General features: G+C 37.2%; 1 protein-coding gene across 8 annotated transcripts in view; it reads right to left on the minus strand.

Moving 5' to 3' along the window:
- The window catches only part of TTBK2 (tau tubulin kinase 2), a 170,361-nt gene that overhangs the window by 98,055 nt on the left and 54,503 nt on the right, over window positions 1–17,803 (minus strand). For 3 of the 8 annotated variants that reach the window (XM_036261851.1, XM_036261827.1, XM_036261836.1), the window contains one exon: window positions 16,296–16,407. The exons of 4 other annotated variants lie outside the window; for them this stretch is intronic. The gene's annotated coding sequence lies outside the window, so the exon portion shown is untranslated. Of the gene's footprint in view, window positions 1–16,295; window positions 16,477–17,803 lie in introns of all 8 variants that reach the window. One more of the 8 variants, XM_036261844.1, reaches the window with a different exon arrangement.

The raw sequence follows: 17,803 nt of genomic DNA on the forward strand, positions 1-17,803 counted from the left end.
ACTGCTGTGGAGAAAAAGAAAGACAGAGAACCAAGCTGCAATTTAGATAAGAGTCCTGAATAGAATCCAGATACCAGAACTATAGCAAGCTTTACATAAAGTAAATTAGGTAGTCTACTGAGTCGCATATAGCTGATAAGCAAACAAAAAGAGCAAAGAGTCCTACACTATATACTACTAGATCTGATCATGACTTTTCATTCATGATTAGAAGAAAGGTCCAAAAATATTACAGAAACTATTCAAAGTGCCTAGGTAAACCATTTTATAAATTCTTAGTAACTCCCAGTATAGAAGACACCTAAATAATCTCAATGTTACTCTAGAGGAGGGCTACCTTGTATAGAAGTAATGTTGAACCCAAGCCAAAGCTCACTTTATTCCTACCTGATTTACTTCCATAGTTTTCATACTTGACGTACATAAAGGCACCAGAACATAACAGATAAACTTAATTTCAGCATCATAAAGCTATACTGTCTGTTTGCTTGTTTAACCCCTAGACTATAAGTACTACAAGGACAGGGACTCTAGTACCCAGCTCTGCACAAGGAACATACTAAGCAAACAGATGAATTAATACGTTTTTAACAGCTTTACAGAAACATTAACATAACTGAAACATTAACAGAAAAAATTCACCCATTTATAGTGTAAAATTCTACAGATGATGTATTATAGAACTGTACACCTGAAATCTAATATAATTTTGTTAACCAATGCCACCCCAATAAATTCAATATAAAGGGGGCAAAAGTGTAAAATTCAATGGTTTTCAGTATATTCACAAACTTGTGCAACCACAAGCACAATCAATCAATATTAGAACATTTTCACCAGCCATACCCCACTCCACCAAAAAACCCATACCCTTTGCAGTCTCTTCCTATTCCCCAACTCCACTCTCTCAGGCCTATGAGATCACTAATCTTCTATCTCTATAGATTTGTCTATTCTGAACATTTCATATAAATAGACTCATTCAATTAAGTGGTCTTTTGTGACTGGCTTCTTTCAATTAGAATAATGTATTCAAAGCTCATCCACATTGTAGCATGTGTCAGTGCTTCATCTCTTTTCACTGTTGATAATATTCCATTGTATAGATATACTTACTACATTTTGTTTAGCCATTCATCAGCTGATTGTCCATTTGCACTGTTTCAACTTTTTGATTATTATGAGTAATTCTGCTGTGAACATTCATATTCATGTACAAATTTTTATGTGGACATATTTTTTGGCTATATAATTGGGAGTAAAATTGCTGGGTCATATGGCAACTCAATGTTCAATCTTACACAGACCACAGGAACTGCTGAAGAGTTTTCCAAAGGAGCTGCACAACTTTATATTCCTATCAGCAACATATGAGGGTTCTAATTTCTCCCAATCCTCACCTACTCTTGTTGTTATCTATAACTTTTTCACTTAGCCACTCTAGAGGGAGTGAAGTGGTACCTCATTACAGTTTTGATTTACATTTCTGTGATAATTATGACGTTGAGCATCTTTTGTCATGTGTTTATTGACCACTTGTATATCATCTTTGAAGAAAAGTCTATTCAAATCTTTTGCTGATTTTTTATGTGGGTTGTCTATTATTGAGTTATAAGTATTCTTTATATATTCTAGATAAAGTCCCACATCAGATGTATAATTTGTAAGTATTTTCTCCTATTCCATAGGTTGTTCTATGCACTTAAAAAAATTTTTTTTAATTTTTTTTTCTTTATTGATTCTAGAGATAGAGAAAGGAAGAGGGATAGAAATATTGATGAGAGAGAACATCGATTGGCCGCCTCCCGCATGCCCCCACTGGGGATTTGGCCCACAATTGAGGCATGTGCCCTGATGGGGAATCGAACTGACGACCTCTTGGTGCATGGGTCAACACTCAACCACTGAGCCTTTGCACTTTGTTTTTGTTTTTTTTTTTAGATAATTTTTTGTTGTTGTTGTTAATCCTCACCTGAGAGTATTTTTCCATTGATTTTTTAGACAGAGTAGAAGGGGGGTAGGAGAAGGGAGAGAGAGAGAGAAACATCGATGTGAGAGAGATACATCAACCAGTTGCCGCCTACACAACCTGGACCAGGGTTAGGGATTGAACGTGTAACCTAGGTACATGCCCTTGACTGGGAATCAAACCCGTGACCCTTTGGTCCTCAGGCCAATGCTCTAATGGCTGAGCCAAACCAGCGAGGGCTAAATAATGTTTATGAGTTTATTTGAGCCAAACTGATGACACATGCCGGTGAGCAAATCTCAAATGCTCCAGAGAATAGCAGTTCTACAGCTTATTATCTACTTACTTGATGGTGGTCTTTGAAGCACAAAAATGTTTTAATTTGATGAAATCCAATTTACCTATTTTTTATCTTGTTGCTTTGCAGTTTTGGTGTTATATCTAAGAAACCAGTGCCCAATCCAAGGTCATAAAGAATACATACGCCTATGTATTCTTCTAAGAGTTTTATATGTTTAAGCCTTTGATCCATTTTTAGTGTATTTTTATATATGGTATAAGGTAAGAGTCTAACTTCATTCTTTTGCATGTGTATAACTGTGTTGGATAGACACTCTTGTATTTCTTTTTTACTCTCACACTACCACCATACTTCCATACTTTCCACACATCTACCTGTTTTCCTATACATCAGCTAGGTACCCTATGATTCAATTCAATTCTGACACTATCTCCCTGGAGTTATCATATCTCCAAAAATTAAGACTCAGTCGCACAAGACTACCCTACTTCAGATGCCAATCACAAATCTCCAGTACTTAGCACCTGTACTTCTGATGAACCAGCTATAAACTGGGTTTCCCATTACCCCCTCCTTGGGTTGAAAATTTGCTAGGCCCTGGCTGGTTTGGCTCAGCGGTTAGAGCATCAGCCCATGAACCAAAGGGTCGCAGGGGCAATTCTGGTCAAGGGCATGTACCTCATACCTTGGTTGCAGTCAAATTTAGAGATAATACAGGGTAAGTTATTTGGGAAGGGGTATGCAAAGCTTCCATGCTCTCTCCAAGTGCACCACTCTCTCAACTCCTCCACATGCTCACCAACTCAGAAGCACTCCAAACACTTATGAAATTTTTAATGGAAGCTTCATTACACAAACGATTGATTGATCATTAATTTAACCTCTAGTCAATCCAGTTATTTTAGCACCATTTGTTGAAAAGACTTCTTTCCCCCATTTAATTCCTTTGGCACTCTTATCAAAAATCAATTGACCACATGTGACAACTAATTTCTGGATTTTCAATTCTATTCCATTGATCTATAATTCTATCCTTATGCCAGTACGACCATGTCTTGATTACAACCACTCAATAATAAATTTTGAATTCAGAAAGTGTCATACTCCAACTTGGTTGTTCTTTTTCAAAACTGTTTTAATTATCTGGGGTCCCTTGTAATTCCATATTAATTTTAGAATCAGCTTGTCCATTAGCAGCCAGCTGGGATTTTGGTAGGAATTGTATTCAATATTATCTTCCAATTACAAACACATCGTTCCATGTATTTAGTTATGTATTTTTTCAACTATGTTTTATAATTTTCAGAAAATAAGTTTTTCACTTCTTTTGTTAAATTTACTCCTACATATTTTATTCTTTTTGATGCTATTATAAATTGAATTGTCTTGTTAATTTCATTTTTGGATTGTCATTGCCAGAGTCTAGTAATGTAAGTGATTTTTGTACATTTATCTTATATCTGGCAACCTGCTGAACTTGTTTATAAGTTCTAATAATTTTTTTAGTGGATTTCCTAGAATTTTCTATATATAAGATCATGTCATCTGCAACTAGAGATAGTTTTACTTCTTTCCAATCTGGGAGTATTTTATTTCATTTTCTTGACTTGAACAGAAGTGGCAAGAGCAGAAATCCTTGTCATGTTCCTTATATTTGGTAAAAAGAGTCAGTATTTTACCATATTAACTGTAGGTCACTTTTCTATAGATACCCATTATCAGGATAAAGAAGTTCCTTTCTATTCCTAAGTTTGTTTAGTATTTTTATCATGATGGGGTACTGGATTTTATTAAATGGGTCTTCTATTGACATAATCATGAGTTTTTTATTTGTTTTTTTTTTTTTTAATTTTTCCTTACTGACTTTAGAGAGAGAGAAAGGGATAGGGAGAGAGAGAGACACTGATGAGAGAGCACATCAATTGGCTGCCTCCTGCATGCTCCCCACTGGGGATCGGGCCCACAACCTGGGCATTGCCCTGACAAGGAATCGAACTGGGCAACCTCTTGGTGCATGGGTCGATGTTCAACCATGAGGTTTTTAAATAATTTTTTCGATTGAAATAATGCATTATATTAATTGATTTTCAAATTTTGATCCAACCTGGAATTCCAGATAAATCCCACTTAGTCATGGTGAAAAAACCTTTTCATAAGTAGCTGAATTCTGTTTGCTAGTGTTTTGCTGAGGATTTTTGCATCTATACTCATAAGAGACATTGATTTGTAGTCTTCTTTTCTTCTTATGTCCTTGCCTAGTTTTGATATCAGAGTAGCACTGGCCTCATAGAACAAATAGAAATGCATCCCCTCCTTTTCTATTTTTTTTTTTTTGGAAGAGTTTGTTTTAAAAAATGGTATTAATTTCCCTTTACATGCTTGTTAGAATTCACCAGTGAAGCCATCCAGACCTGGACTTCCCACAGTGGGTGGGTGTTTTTTATTATTATTATAAATTTTATCTCTTTACCTGTTATATGTCTATTTAGATTTTCTATTTCTTCATAAGTCAGTTTCCATAGTTTATGTCTTTCTAGGAATTTGTCCACTTCATGTAAGTTATTAAATTTGTTGCCATGTAGTCTATAGTATTTCCTTATTATAATACTTTTTATTTCTGAAAGATCAGTAGAGATGTTGTCCATTCTTTCATTCCTTCAGCTCCAGAATTTCTGTTTGGTTCTGTTTTATCATTTCAATCTCTTTGGCAAAGTACTCCTTTTATTCAATAATTTTATTCCTGAGCTCACTGAACTGCCTTTCTGAGTTTTTTTGTATCTTGTGGAGTTTCTTCATGACTAAAATCTTGAGTTCTCTGTCATTTAAATCAGTCTTTCATGACTTTGGTTTCTGGAGACCTGTCATTTTCTTTCTGTTACCATGTTACCTTGGTTGTTTCACAGAACTTGATGGATTGTTCCCTGCCTGTGAATTTGAGGTAATGAACTCTTTTGTTGTTTAGACACCATTTTGATCTTAACAATTCAGCAGGTTGATAGAGGTCTTTCTTTTGTTTTCCAGTAGATGGTGCTATAACACAAGTTTTTGTTTTACCAGCACTAGTGGTTCAGCACTGGGGGAATGGGGGCCTCTGCAGTAGTGGAATCTGGTGTCTGGGTGACCAGAGTGGTGGGTGTCCCCTCTGTGTCCAGGTCCTCTCAACCTCCAGGAACCAACACCCTGTTGGGAGTAAGGGGGAGCTGGGTTTGTGAGCCATCAGCACTGCTACCTTGTTCCTTAAGACTGCTGGCATCATTGTGCTGCAGCTACTACTGGTATCTGACTCAATGCTGGAGGGAAAGGAGCAGGATTCTTGGGCACAGATGCTCCTTCTGCCCCTCTTAGCCTTCACTCCTCTACACATTCGACTACACCCACCTTCAGATGTACTGATTCATGGATCTCTTGGGCATGTTTGTGAGTTAAGCAGGGGAACCTTTGTTGAATTATAGATGTCTGACTTGTAAATTTAAGGAGAGATACAAAGGGATCTTATTAGTCCATGAGGATGCTGATGTTCTAATTTCTAATTCTAGTAATTTGAGTCTTTTTTCTTGGTCTGTCTAGCTAAAGGTTTGTCAATTTGTTCATTTTTTGTTGTTGTTAATCCTCACCCTAAGATATTCTTTCATTGACTTTTTTAGAGAGAGTGGGAGGGAGGGAGAAAGAAAGAGAAACAAGAAACATCGATGTGAGAGAGAGATAATGATTAGTTGCCTCCCACACAACTCCAACCATGGCTGGGGATCAAACCTGCAATCCAAGTATGCGCCCTTGACGAGGAATCAAACCCGCAACCCTTCAGTCAGCGGGCTGCCACTCTAATCTCTGAGATAAACCAGCCAGGGCAATTTTATTCATTTTTCAAAGAACCAATTTTTGTTTTTGTTTTTTCCCCCACTGTTTTTCTATTCTCAATTTATTAATTTCCTGTAATCTTTATTATTTCCTTCCCCTGCTTGCTTTATGTTTAATTTGCTCTTCTCTTTCTAGAGTCATGTGGTGAAAGGTTAGATTATTTATTGGTGATCTTTCTGGCTTCTTAATATAGGCATTTACTGATATAAAGTTCTTTCTAACCACTGCTTAAACTACACCCCATAACTTTTGAATCTACAGAAATCACTTTGAAATCTTTTAGAAGGTTGGTTCATTAATGCCCTACCAGTGGTTCTCAACCTTCCTAATGCCGCAACCCTTTAATACAGTTCCTCATGTTGTGGTAACCCCCAACCATAAAATTATTTTCATTGCTACTTCATAACTGTAATTTTGCTACTGTTATGTCTTAGGCGACCCCTGTGAAAGGGTTGTTCGACCCCCAAAGGAGTCGCGACCCACAGGTTGAAAACCGCTGCCATACACCATACATGCCAACCTATTATTTTTCTTTGAAGAAGACACAAGCCCAGTAGAAAGGAAAAAACAACAACACTGACTTAAGAGTTAAATCTCAATTCTGCCATTTAATAATTATGGGACCTTAAGCAAGTTTCAGTTTTGTCAGAAGAGCTACTGAGAAAATTAAATAAGATGACATATTTACAAGGCATTTACTTAATCATCTATCCAGTATTCATTCTCCCTTACTAACAGCACCCAAATTTCTCTTAAAAAATGATCTTCCTCAATTATGTATCTACTGTCTCAATGGACTTGATCCCCTCCCAAGCCCAAGGTTGGACATTAATTGCTCTAAGTCAGAGTAATCTAGAAATTTCTCTTTGCTATAGATATCAATTTGATAATGAGAAGAAAACTAGATATTCAAAAACCTAAGAAAATCAATGTGTGACATTACTCTCATAAGTATAAATGTTTCAGGACTATTTTAGTCAGAGGAAAACTCAATATTTTCATATGATAATTATGAGATTTGTTTTAAAGAGAAAAACCATTAAACTCAGAAGAAACCATAAGAGGGTAAGCTACTTGAAACAGGTCTTGGCAATGACATTTTTGATTTGACATCAAAGGTAAAGGTAACAAAAGCAAAAATAAAGAGGTGGGACTACACCAAATTAAAAGGCTTTTTCTGCACACCTGCCCAGAAGTGCTGCCAACCAAGCACCCACACAACTGGGCCAGGTGGACTGCTCTCAAGAGCCTGTGGAAGGTGGGGAAATATATCTTGTTCATGTTTAGAAATGGCTTGGTGTAGGCACTTTGTAAATGTTTCTTGAATGAATGAGTTTCCAATAAAACAAAGCATACACAAACAAAAATAAAATAAAATAAAAGGCTTCTGTACATCAAAGGAAACCATCAACAAAATGAAAGGCAACCTACTGAATGGGAGAAAATATCTGCAAATTATATATCTAATAAGGGGTTAATATCCAAAATATATAAATAACTCATATATTTCAATAGCAAAAAAAAAAAAATCCCCCAAAATGGACAGAGGACCTGAATAGGTATTTTTCCAAAGAAGCTACAAATGGCCAACAGGTATATGAAAAGCTGTTCAACATCCTTAATCATCAAGGAAATGCAAATCAAAACCATAGTGAGATATCATCTCACACCTATTAGAATGGCCATTATAAAAAAGGCCTGGAGAGTATTATGCTAAGTGAAACAAGCCAAGCAGACAAAGACAAATATCATATGATCTCACTATTTGTGGAATACAATGAACTAAACAAACTGCTGAACAAAATTAACCTAGAGACATAGAGGTGGGGTACAGACGAATAAGCCTCAGAGGAGGTGAGGTTTGTGGGGGAAGAGATAAACCACAGAACTTACATGCATGTATGCATGACCAATGAACATAGCCAACAAAGCTGGGGATGGGGCTAGGGGAAGGGGAGGAGGGTGTCAATGGGGGGAAAATGAAAAACATCTGTAACAAAAACAAATTAATAAATAAAAAAATTTTTTAAAAAAGACAAGAAATAACAAGTACTAGGAGGATGTAGAGAAAAGGGAACCCTTGTGCACTATTGGTGGGAAAGTAAATTGGTGCAGCTACTATGGAAAACAGTATGGAGGTTCCTTAAAAAATTAAAAATAGAACTAACATACGATCCAGCAAATCCCCTTCTGGAGATATATATATGTTTGTTTGTTTGTTTTCTCATCATAAGAAAATATATATATATATATCACCAAAGGAAACAAAATCACTATCTCAAAGAGATAGTTGCACCTCACATTCAATGCAGCATTATTTAAAATAGCCAAAACACAGAAACAACCTAAGTGTCCATTGACAGATGAATGGATAAAGAAAGCATGATAGCCTTGGCAGGTTTGGCTCAGCAGTTAGAGCATCAGCCCGTGGACCAATGAGTCATGGGTTTGATTCTGGCCAAGGGCACGTATCTTGGTTGTGGTTTGTCCCTGGCACTGGTCAGGTCGTGCAGGAGGCAACCAGTCGATGTGGCTCTATCACATCGATAGTTCTCTCTGTCTCTCTCTCTCTCCCTCCCTCCCACTCTATCTGATGATAAATGGAAAAAAATCCTTGAGGAATTAAAAAAAAAAGAAAGCAAGCATGATACACACACACACAATTATTATGCAGTCATAAAAAATAAACCCTCTTATGCAGCCATAAAAAAATAAGGACACCCTTCCATTTGTGACAACATGGATGGATCGTGAAAGTATTATGCTAAGTGAAATAAGACAGAAAAAGAGAAATATTGTATAATTTCACTTATATGTAGAATCTAAAAAAAAAAAAAACTCCCCAAATAGAGAATATGATTATTGGTGGCTGCCAGAGTGGGGTGTGAGGGAACAGTGGGGAAATGGGTGAAGGTGGTCAAAAGATACAAACTTCCAGTTGTAAAGTAAATAAGTCCTGGGAATATAATGTACAGCATGGTGATTTTATTTATTTTTATTTTTTTATCCCTGAGCACATTTTTTTGCATTTATCTTCGGATGGAGTGGGAGGAAGAGAGAGAGAGAGAAACATGAATGTGAGAGACACATTGACTGGTTGCCACCCACACAACCCCTACAGGGGCCAGGGACAAACTGCAACCAAGGTACGTGCCCTTAGCGGGAACTGAACCCGGGACTCTCTAGCACACGGGCAAACGATCTAATCCCTGAGCCAAACAGGCCAGGACCAGCATGGTGACTTTAATTAGCAATACTAAATAGTATATTTGAAAGTTGCTAAGACAGTAGATCCTAAAAGTTCTCATCATAAGAAAAAAATTATAACTATGTGAAGTTATGGATGTTAACAAAATTATGGTAATCATTTTGCAATATACACACATATCAAATCATTATGTTGTACAACTTAAACAATTATAAAGTTATATGTCAATTCTATCTCAATAAAACTGGGAGAAAAAAGAGTCAGAATCCAGATCAAAATATGCCTAAAGCCTATCCCACCTCCGGAACTTTCAGTTTGGTGTGGAGGGAAACTGCTTTTGCTCAAGAGTACTCGAATTAAGTATCAGCTTTTTCACTTGTTATCTTGTTATTTAATCTCTACAAGCCACACAAGAAGTAACAACAGCACTTACCTCAAAGGGTTATTGAAAAGATGAAATCAGCCAAAGTATGTGTAATACTTAAAATACTGTGTGGCACATAGGAAGTGCTCAATATATGCTCCCTATTATTATCATTAAAAATAATAATAATAGTGATAATGAGCACTATTTTGGAATAAGACAGATCTAGGTTAAAAATCGTGTCTCAATTTTCCTAACTATACAATGAGGTTAAAGTTATGGTAAGAATTAAATCAGGTAATACTTTTAAAAATATGTTTTTATTGATTTTTTAGAGAACTAAGGAAAGAAAGAGAAAGAAGCATCGACGTGAAAGGGACACATCGAGTGGTTGCCACCCGCACGACCCAACCAGGGCCAGGACAAACTGCAAGTGAGGTACGTGCCCTTAGCGAGAACCAAACCCGGGTCTCTCTGGACCTCAAGCCGATGCTCTAACCGCTGAGCCAAACTGGCCAGGGCTCAAATAATATTTTTGAAACACACTTAAAACAATACCAGGCACAGCCTGGCCAGGTGGTTCAGCTGGTTGGAGTGTCATCCCATACCCCAGAAGGGTCATGGGTTCGATTCCCTGTGAGGGCACATACCCAGGTTGTGGGTTCAATCTCCACTCGGGGTGCATAATGGGAGGCAACCAATCAATATTTCTCTCTCACAATGATGTTTCTATCTCTTTCACCCTCCCCCCTTCCTCTCTCTCTCTAATCAGTAAAAAAATACATTCTTGGGTGAGAATTTTTAAAAAAAGCAAAAAATAAAAACTATGCCTGGCACAGAAAATGTGATACATGGCCCTGGCTGGTTTGGCTCAGCAGTTAGAGCATCAGTTCGTGGACCAAAGAGCCACGGGTTCAATTCCAGGCAAGGGCACGTACCTCAGTTGCAGTTCAGACCCCGGCCCTGGTTGGGGTCATGTGAGAGGCAACCAATCGATGTGTCCCTCTTACATCAATGTCTTTCTCTCTCTCCTTCTTTCCCTCCCTCCCACTCTATCTGAAGATAAATGGAAAAATATCCTCGGATGAGGATTTAAAAAAAAAAAGAAAGTTTGATAAATGGTTGTTAGCATCATCATTATATGATAGATACAAATTACTTCCCAAAGTGGTTGTACCAATTTATACTTCTATTTATTGGGACACAGAGGAGTTCTCATTTCTCTATGCTCACCAACACTTAATATTGTCAGACTATTTTTTCCCAATCTGATGGGTATGAATTGGTGTTATGCTATAATTTGCATTTCTCTCATTACTAGTGACAGTGAGCATCTTTTTTATCAGTTGATTGTTTAGATTTCCTTTTTTTGTGATCAATTCTTTTTTATTGATTTTTTTATAGAGAGAAACAGAGAGAGAGATAGAAACATAAATGTGAGAGAGAAACATCAACTGGCTGCCTCCTGCACAACCCCACCAGGGATCAAGACCACAACCCGGGCATGTGCCCTGACTGGGAATCAAACCTGGACCTCTCAGTCCATGGGACTGACGTAAATCCACTGAGCCACACCGGCAGGACTGTATTTGTTTTCTGTTTTTTTTTCCATTCTTCCTCTCAAATGTTCTACTTTTTGTTCTTTTTGCTCACATTATTTCCCTCAACCTCATCTTCTCAAATCTAAATATCCCTGTAGGGAGTAATATCAACCAATTAATACTCAGGATTAGATTTTCAGATACTGGCAAGTTGGTCACCTAGCAAGGCCCTGAAGGGGAAAAAATAAACAAGACAATTAACGTAAGAGTTCCCTGGAGACAAATAAAAGTAATTGAGTCTGGTAACACAGAGAGAACTAGAAAAAGATGAGAAGTCAGCAAGGTAGCACTGATTGCTGGAGTCATATAGGTTGTTGACCATAAGAAAATATAGGATGGAAATATAGCAACAAGTCAATTTTACCTTTCTGTTTGTCTCTCTTACATTTAAGAAATCTTCTAAAAGATAAAAAGAAATCCTGAATGTACAAGCCAGATCTTTTCCAACCACTCAAAATACCACTCTAACCCAAGAGCGAATGCTTGTGGTCATCAAGTTCTGTGCAAAAGAGAAATAATCAATGCTATCTATACCCAAAAAAGACAATAAAAAGTAGGCTTAATTTAGATAGATAATATCTATGGATGTTATAGCAAGGTAGCACTTTGCTAGTTAGAGATTTTAACTGTGATATAAAAAAGAATTTCTATTCATCTAAGGCAAGCAGTGATAAATCTTTCTCTAAAGCACAGTCTTTTTTTTTTAAGGAATAGCTATGCTGTATTCTCAACTAAATGCTTATAACCTAATGAATCTTTTTGTTCTTACAATTTCAGATGAGCCTCTACTACTCTTGCTTTCAAATCAAGAGCTTAAAACTATGGCAGGTCAGGGTATAGTGGTCTACATTCCAGTATTAAATAATAATGAGTAACAATGTCATGCACTAGACATCATTTTACATGACTTACTGCCTAGAGGAAAGTAAAACAATCATAAAAGGGCATCAATCATTTTTTGTTTTAAATTATAAAGCCATTTAGCATTAAAGTGAAAAGATGAGCTGAAAGAATCCAAAATCCACTAATGGCAATGCTCTAGAATTCAAAGAACAAATTTGAGGTCATTTACAAATTAGCAAACACAGCCCTGGCCAGTGTGGCTCAGTAAATTGTGCATCAACCTATGTACCAAGAGATCACTGGGTCAATTCCCAGTCAGGGCACATGCCCAGGTTGTGAGGCAAATCCCCAGTGGGGAGCATATAGGAGGCGCAGCCAATTGATGTTCTCTCTCATTGACGTTTCTCTCTCTCTCTCCCTCTCCCTTCCTCTCTCTAAAGTCAATAAAGAGCCCTGGCTCAGCAGCTAGAGCATTGGTCTGTGGACCAAAGAGTCACAGGTTTGATTCCGGCCAAGGGCATATACCTTGGTAGCGGTTTATCCCCAGCCCTGGTTGGGGTTGTGCGGGAGGTAACCAATATATGTGTCTCTCTCACATAAATGTTTCTCTCTCTCTCCTCTCTCCTTTCCACTCTATCTGAAAATAAATGGGAAAATATCCTTGGGTGAGAATTAAAAATAAATAAATTAATTAATTAAAATAAAATAAAGAAAAATATTTTTTTAATTAAAAAATAAAACAAGTCTAGCCAGTGTGGCTCAGTGGTTGAGCGTCGACCCAAGCACCAAGAGGTCGCCAGTTTGATTCCTGGTCAGGACACATGCCCATGCTGTGGTCCCAATCCCCAGTGTGGGCATGTAGGAGGCGGCCAATCAATGCTTTCTCTCATTGATGTTTCTCTCTCTCTCTCCCTCTCACTTCCTCTCTCTCTCAAATCAATAAAGGGGAAAAAAATTAAAAACAAGCAAACAAAACAAATTAGCAAACACTGAGATTCTATAAAGATGGGATACCATCCTGATAAGGATACCACAAAAGCAGTGTTAGTTTCCTTACCCATCTGTCATTTACTCCTTATATTTACCTACTCCCCACCAACAACAAACAAAGGAATCACACCAATGCAAACAATAACAACTCATGAAATATCTATACCATGGGAGATAGAAAAATATAAAGCTAGGCCCTGTTCTCAAAGAATTATGATCTTGTTGAAAAAAATGAACATATTGTAAGACTAATATAGACAATAGAAGATCATATGATAACTTATAAGAACAAAGAGTAAGCATTACAGAGAAATCAATAGATTACGTGAATTAAAATGCATCATTAAGCTTGGAACTTGACTGAGTTAACTTGACAGTGATACAAAAAGAGGGAAGATGTGTCCTCTACACTAAGTCCCCAGGAAAGATAATTCCACCAAGGAAATCTAAAATGCAAAGTCTCCTTCCAGCTCTCATGAGAAAGCCCATCTAGCAATCCCTTAGGTTCTAATTAACTCACCAGGGGCAGAAAAAAGAAAGAAAGCAGAAGGAAGTATCCAAACTCTTCATTCTAGATAACCATCAAAGGAAATTCCATCATATAAATATTTTTCTTCTAAAAGCTGGATAGCTTTGTATTTCACACATAGACATGTGGTAGATTTTAAGCTCATTTTTGTATAATGTATGGGTTTAGATCAAGGTGTATTATTTTTGTATGTGAATGGCCAATGTTCCAATGCCACTTTATGAAAATACTTTTTCTTTCACTTAGAAACTTTGTAAAAATTACTGGCCATATTGGTGTGGTTCTATTTCAGAAATCACTATTCTATTCCATTAATCTATATGTCCATCTCTTTGCTAATACCACATTATGTATGTATATGATTATGTAACTTTGTACTGAGTTTTAAAATCATGCAGTTTGATTTTTCCAACATTTTTCTTTTTCAAAATTGTTCTGGGTATTCTAGGTCCTTGGACCTAAAAGTTTTAGAATCAGTTTCTCTATAACTACAAAGAGTACTATTGGGATATTTACTGGTAATGTGCTGAATGTATAGATCAATCTGAGGAGAATGAACATCTTTACTAAAGTGAATCTTCTAATTCATGAACATGACATGCGTCTCCATTTAAATCTTCTTTGAGCCCGACCTGTGTGGCTCAGTGGTTGAGTGTCGACCCATGCACCAAGAGGTCACTGCTTTGATTCCAGGTCAGGCCACATGCCCCGGTTGTGGGACCAATCCTCAGTGAGGGGGATGCAGGAAGTGGCCAACTGATGTTTTCTCTCAATGATGTTTCTATCTCTCTTTCCCTTCCTCTCTCACTAAAACCAATAAAAGAAAAAAAAAAGTTTTTAAATCTTCTATGATCATTTTTAATCAGGGTTCACAGTCTTCAGCACCGAGATACATATTTTATTAACTTTAAACCTAAGTATTTCATTTTGGGGAGCTACTGTAAATTTTTTTAAATTCAAATTTCAATTGTTTATCACTAGTATATAGAAATATGATGCTTTTTTGTGGGTTGACCTTGAATCACTTGCTAAACTCATTTATTCCAGAAATTTTTTGTGGATTCCTTGGGATTATCTAAGTAGACAATCATGCCATCTGCAAACAGGGGCAGTTTTATTTCTTCCTTTCCAATCAGTATGCCATTATTTCTTTGAATATTTTTACTGCAACATACGCATTCTCTTTTCATTCTGGGTATCTGATGGCACAAATGTTAGACCTTATGATAGTCTCATAAATCCTTAAGACTACTTATTTATTTTTAACCTTCTTTTTTTGTTGTTCCAAGTGGATCATTTCTTTCTTTCAATCAGTTGTACAATATATTTTTGGCTTAAGTGCAGCAGAAGATGTATGTTGTTATTTTATTTTTTAAAGTTACCCACAGGATCATTTCTATTGATCTATTCTCAAGTTCACTGACTTATCTGTCATGTCCACTCTGCTACTAGCCCATCTAGTACGTTTTTTATTTCCATGATTGTTATTTCTCAGTTCTAAAGTTTCCATTTAGTTCTTTATATCTTCTATTTCTTTGCTGAGTTTTGGATTTCTTTTTAATCTTCCCACTCATTTCTGGAACATTTAGTTCTTTATATCTTCTATTTCTTTGCTAAGACTTTTTATGTCCCTGCCCATTTCTGAAACATGGTGATTATAGCTGATTTTAAAAGTCTTTAAGATAATTTTAACATTTGTGTGATCTTGGCATTGAGATCTGTGTTGTCTTTTCCCAAGAGTTCAGATTTTTTCTGATTCTTTTTTAAGCTGAGTAATTCTAGATTATATTCTGGACATTTGGAATATTATGTTATTAATAATATTAATTAATAATATTAATAATAATAAGACTCTAGGTCTTATTTAAGTCCACTGAGAATGTGTGTGTTGTTTTTTTAAGCTAGTAGTTGACCCAGTTGAATTCACACTTCAAGTTCTGACATGTCTTCTGTGGGTTGTATTTCTAATTTCAGTTCAGTTATGTATTCCATAACTGTCCTATGAAGTATCCAGTTTAGAGTTTGGGGGGTGGTCTATCCCATAATTCCATCCTCAAGGTTTATTTATGCTGTTTAAAATCAGGCTCATAAATGCACAGCTTGGAAATCCACTCAGCAGTCCATAAGCAACTTTAAGTGGTTTCCCTGCAATCTTCTGGTTCCCTAGGGCTCCCCTTTCTCAGCCTTCCAACAGAAAGCTGGGCTTCATTAACCACACTCTGCTACGTACTTCCAGAAGTCAGGGCCCAGAGTAAGCAATAGAAGAGTAGAGGGAGAAGAAAAATCAATGGAATTTGCTCCACTCTCTTAAGACCACAGCTCCTTCAATTTGAGAGGAAGGTTCCCCTCCCTCTGAGATTTAGGCTCCTGCCTGCTCCTGTTGAGACCACCGCAACCACTACCAAGGACTGCTTGAGGCCTACGGTGCAAGAGAATGAAAAAAAGGGAAAAAAAGAAGAAAAAAGAAACATCTTCTCTGAGTATTAGGAAACCCCTTTCCTGCTCCTTCAGTCAGAATTAGAGGAGTTCTCCTGGTGCTTTTTCTGTCCATGTTAATAATGTTCACTTCCAAGTTTCAGGATATGTTAAGTTCAGGCGGGGGCATTCTGGAAGAAAAAAATGGTAAACTCACCGCCAGTTCACTGGTACTCTGAATTCTGGTCTTCTTCCCCAATCTGCCTCCTACTATTTATTTTTCAGAGTCCTCAAATAGCCACTCCAAGCATTCTGTCCAGGTTTTACAGCTGTATTCAGTGGGAGAAACAGGGTGAAGTATGCTTACTCCATCTTATCTGGAACCAGAACCTGGACTGCTGTTTTTCATAATAAATTTTGAAGAATTGATTGATTAAACTATTTGTATAATTTTTATTATAAATGAAAAATGAAAAATAAATAAATTCTGTAACAACCTTACTGAGTAAAAAGGAACAGGCAAACTAGTAGAATCACATTTTTTTAAAGCATACATAGTTTTGGATATTATATGCTTAGGAAAACAAGTGAAGTTCTTAACTGCACTTTGCTTTATTTCTTTTGTTGTTGTTGTTACTCCTCATCTGAGAATATTTTTTCCATTAATTTTTTTTTAGAGAGAGTGGAAGAGAAGGAGGGAGGGGGAGAGAGAGGGAGGTGAAAGAGACAGAGAGAGAGAGGAAGAGAGAGACTGGTTGCCTCCCGAACTTGCCCCGACTGGGGCCAGGGATCAAACCTGTAACCTAGGTATGTGCCCTTGACTGGGAATCGAACCTGAGGCACTTCAGTGCTTGGGCCAGTGCTCTACCTGAACCACACTGGCCAAAGCAACTTTATTTCTTTAAGTCTTATTTTACCCATGAATTTTTATACAGTTGGCCCTCGTTTATCACGGTTAATCATTTCCAGACTCTACTGCAATAAATGAATTTTGGCGAAGTAGGATTCTTTATACACAGTCATCCCTCGCCACTTCACACTTTGACTTTCGCGGCTTCACTCTATCACAGGTTTTTCAAATAGTATTTGAAGTAAAGCCGTGAAAATCAAAGCACGAAGTGGCGAGGGACCACTGTAAATACTAGCCTGTTATAAATTTTTGTTGTTGTTATTAATCCTCACATGAAGATATTTTTCCACTGATTTTTAGAGGGAGGAAGAGGGAGAAACACATCAATGTGAGAGAGAGAGCGACATCGATTGATTACCTTCTGCACAACCCTGACTGGGGCCAGGAATCAAACTTGCAACCCAGGTACATGCCCCTGACTGGGAATTGAACCCGCAACCATTCGGTCCTCGGGTCGAAACTCTAACTGCTGAGCCAAACCAACCAGAGCATAAATTTTTTAAAAAAGAAAAAAGCATAAGACAGAGGAAGCAGCAGATAAGAGGCCATAAATTGTTTAGGAACTGGAAATATGCCATGTTAAGGTGGGTCGACTTTACCTGAGAAAAGGAAGACCATGAAATATTTTAGCAAAGGTGGGTGAGTGACATGATCTAATCTATATATTTAAAGGAACACTCCTGCTGCAGAACACAAAGGTGTACAGAAAGTGAATCTTACTGTCTGAATCTAAGGGGTCACATAAAGTTGCAGAATAGTATATGTCAAGCATGATTCCACATGTTGGGGGATATGGGTAAGGGAGGGAGATTTTA

The sequence above is a fragment of the Molossus molossus genome, unplaced genomic scaffold (assembly GCF_014108415.1).
Source record: "Molossus molossus isolate mMolMol1 unplaced genomic scaffold, mMolMol1.p scaffold_m16_p_1, whole genome shotgun sequence".
NCBI lineage: Eukaryota > Metazoa > Chordata > Mammalia > Chiroptera > Molossidae > Molossus > Molossus molossus.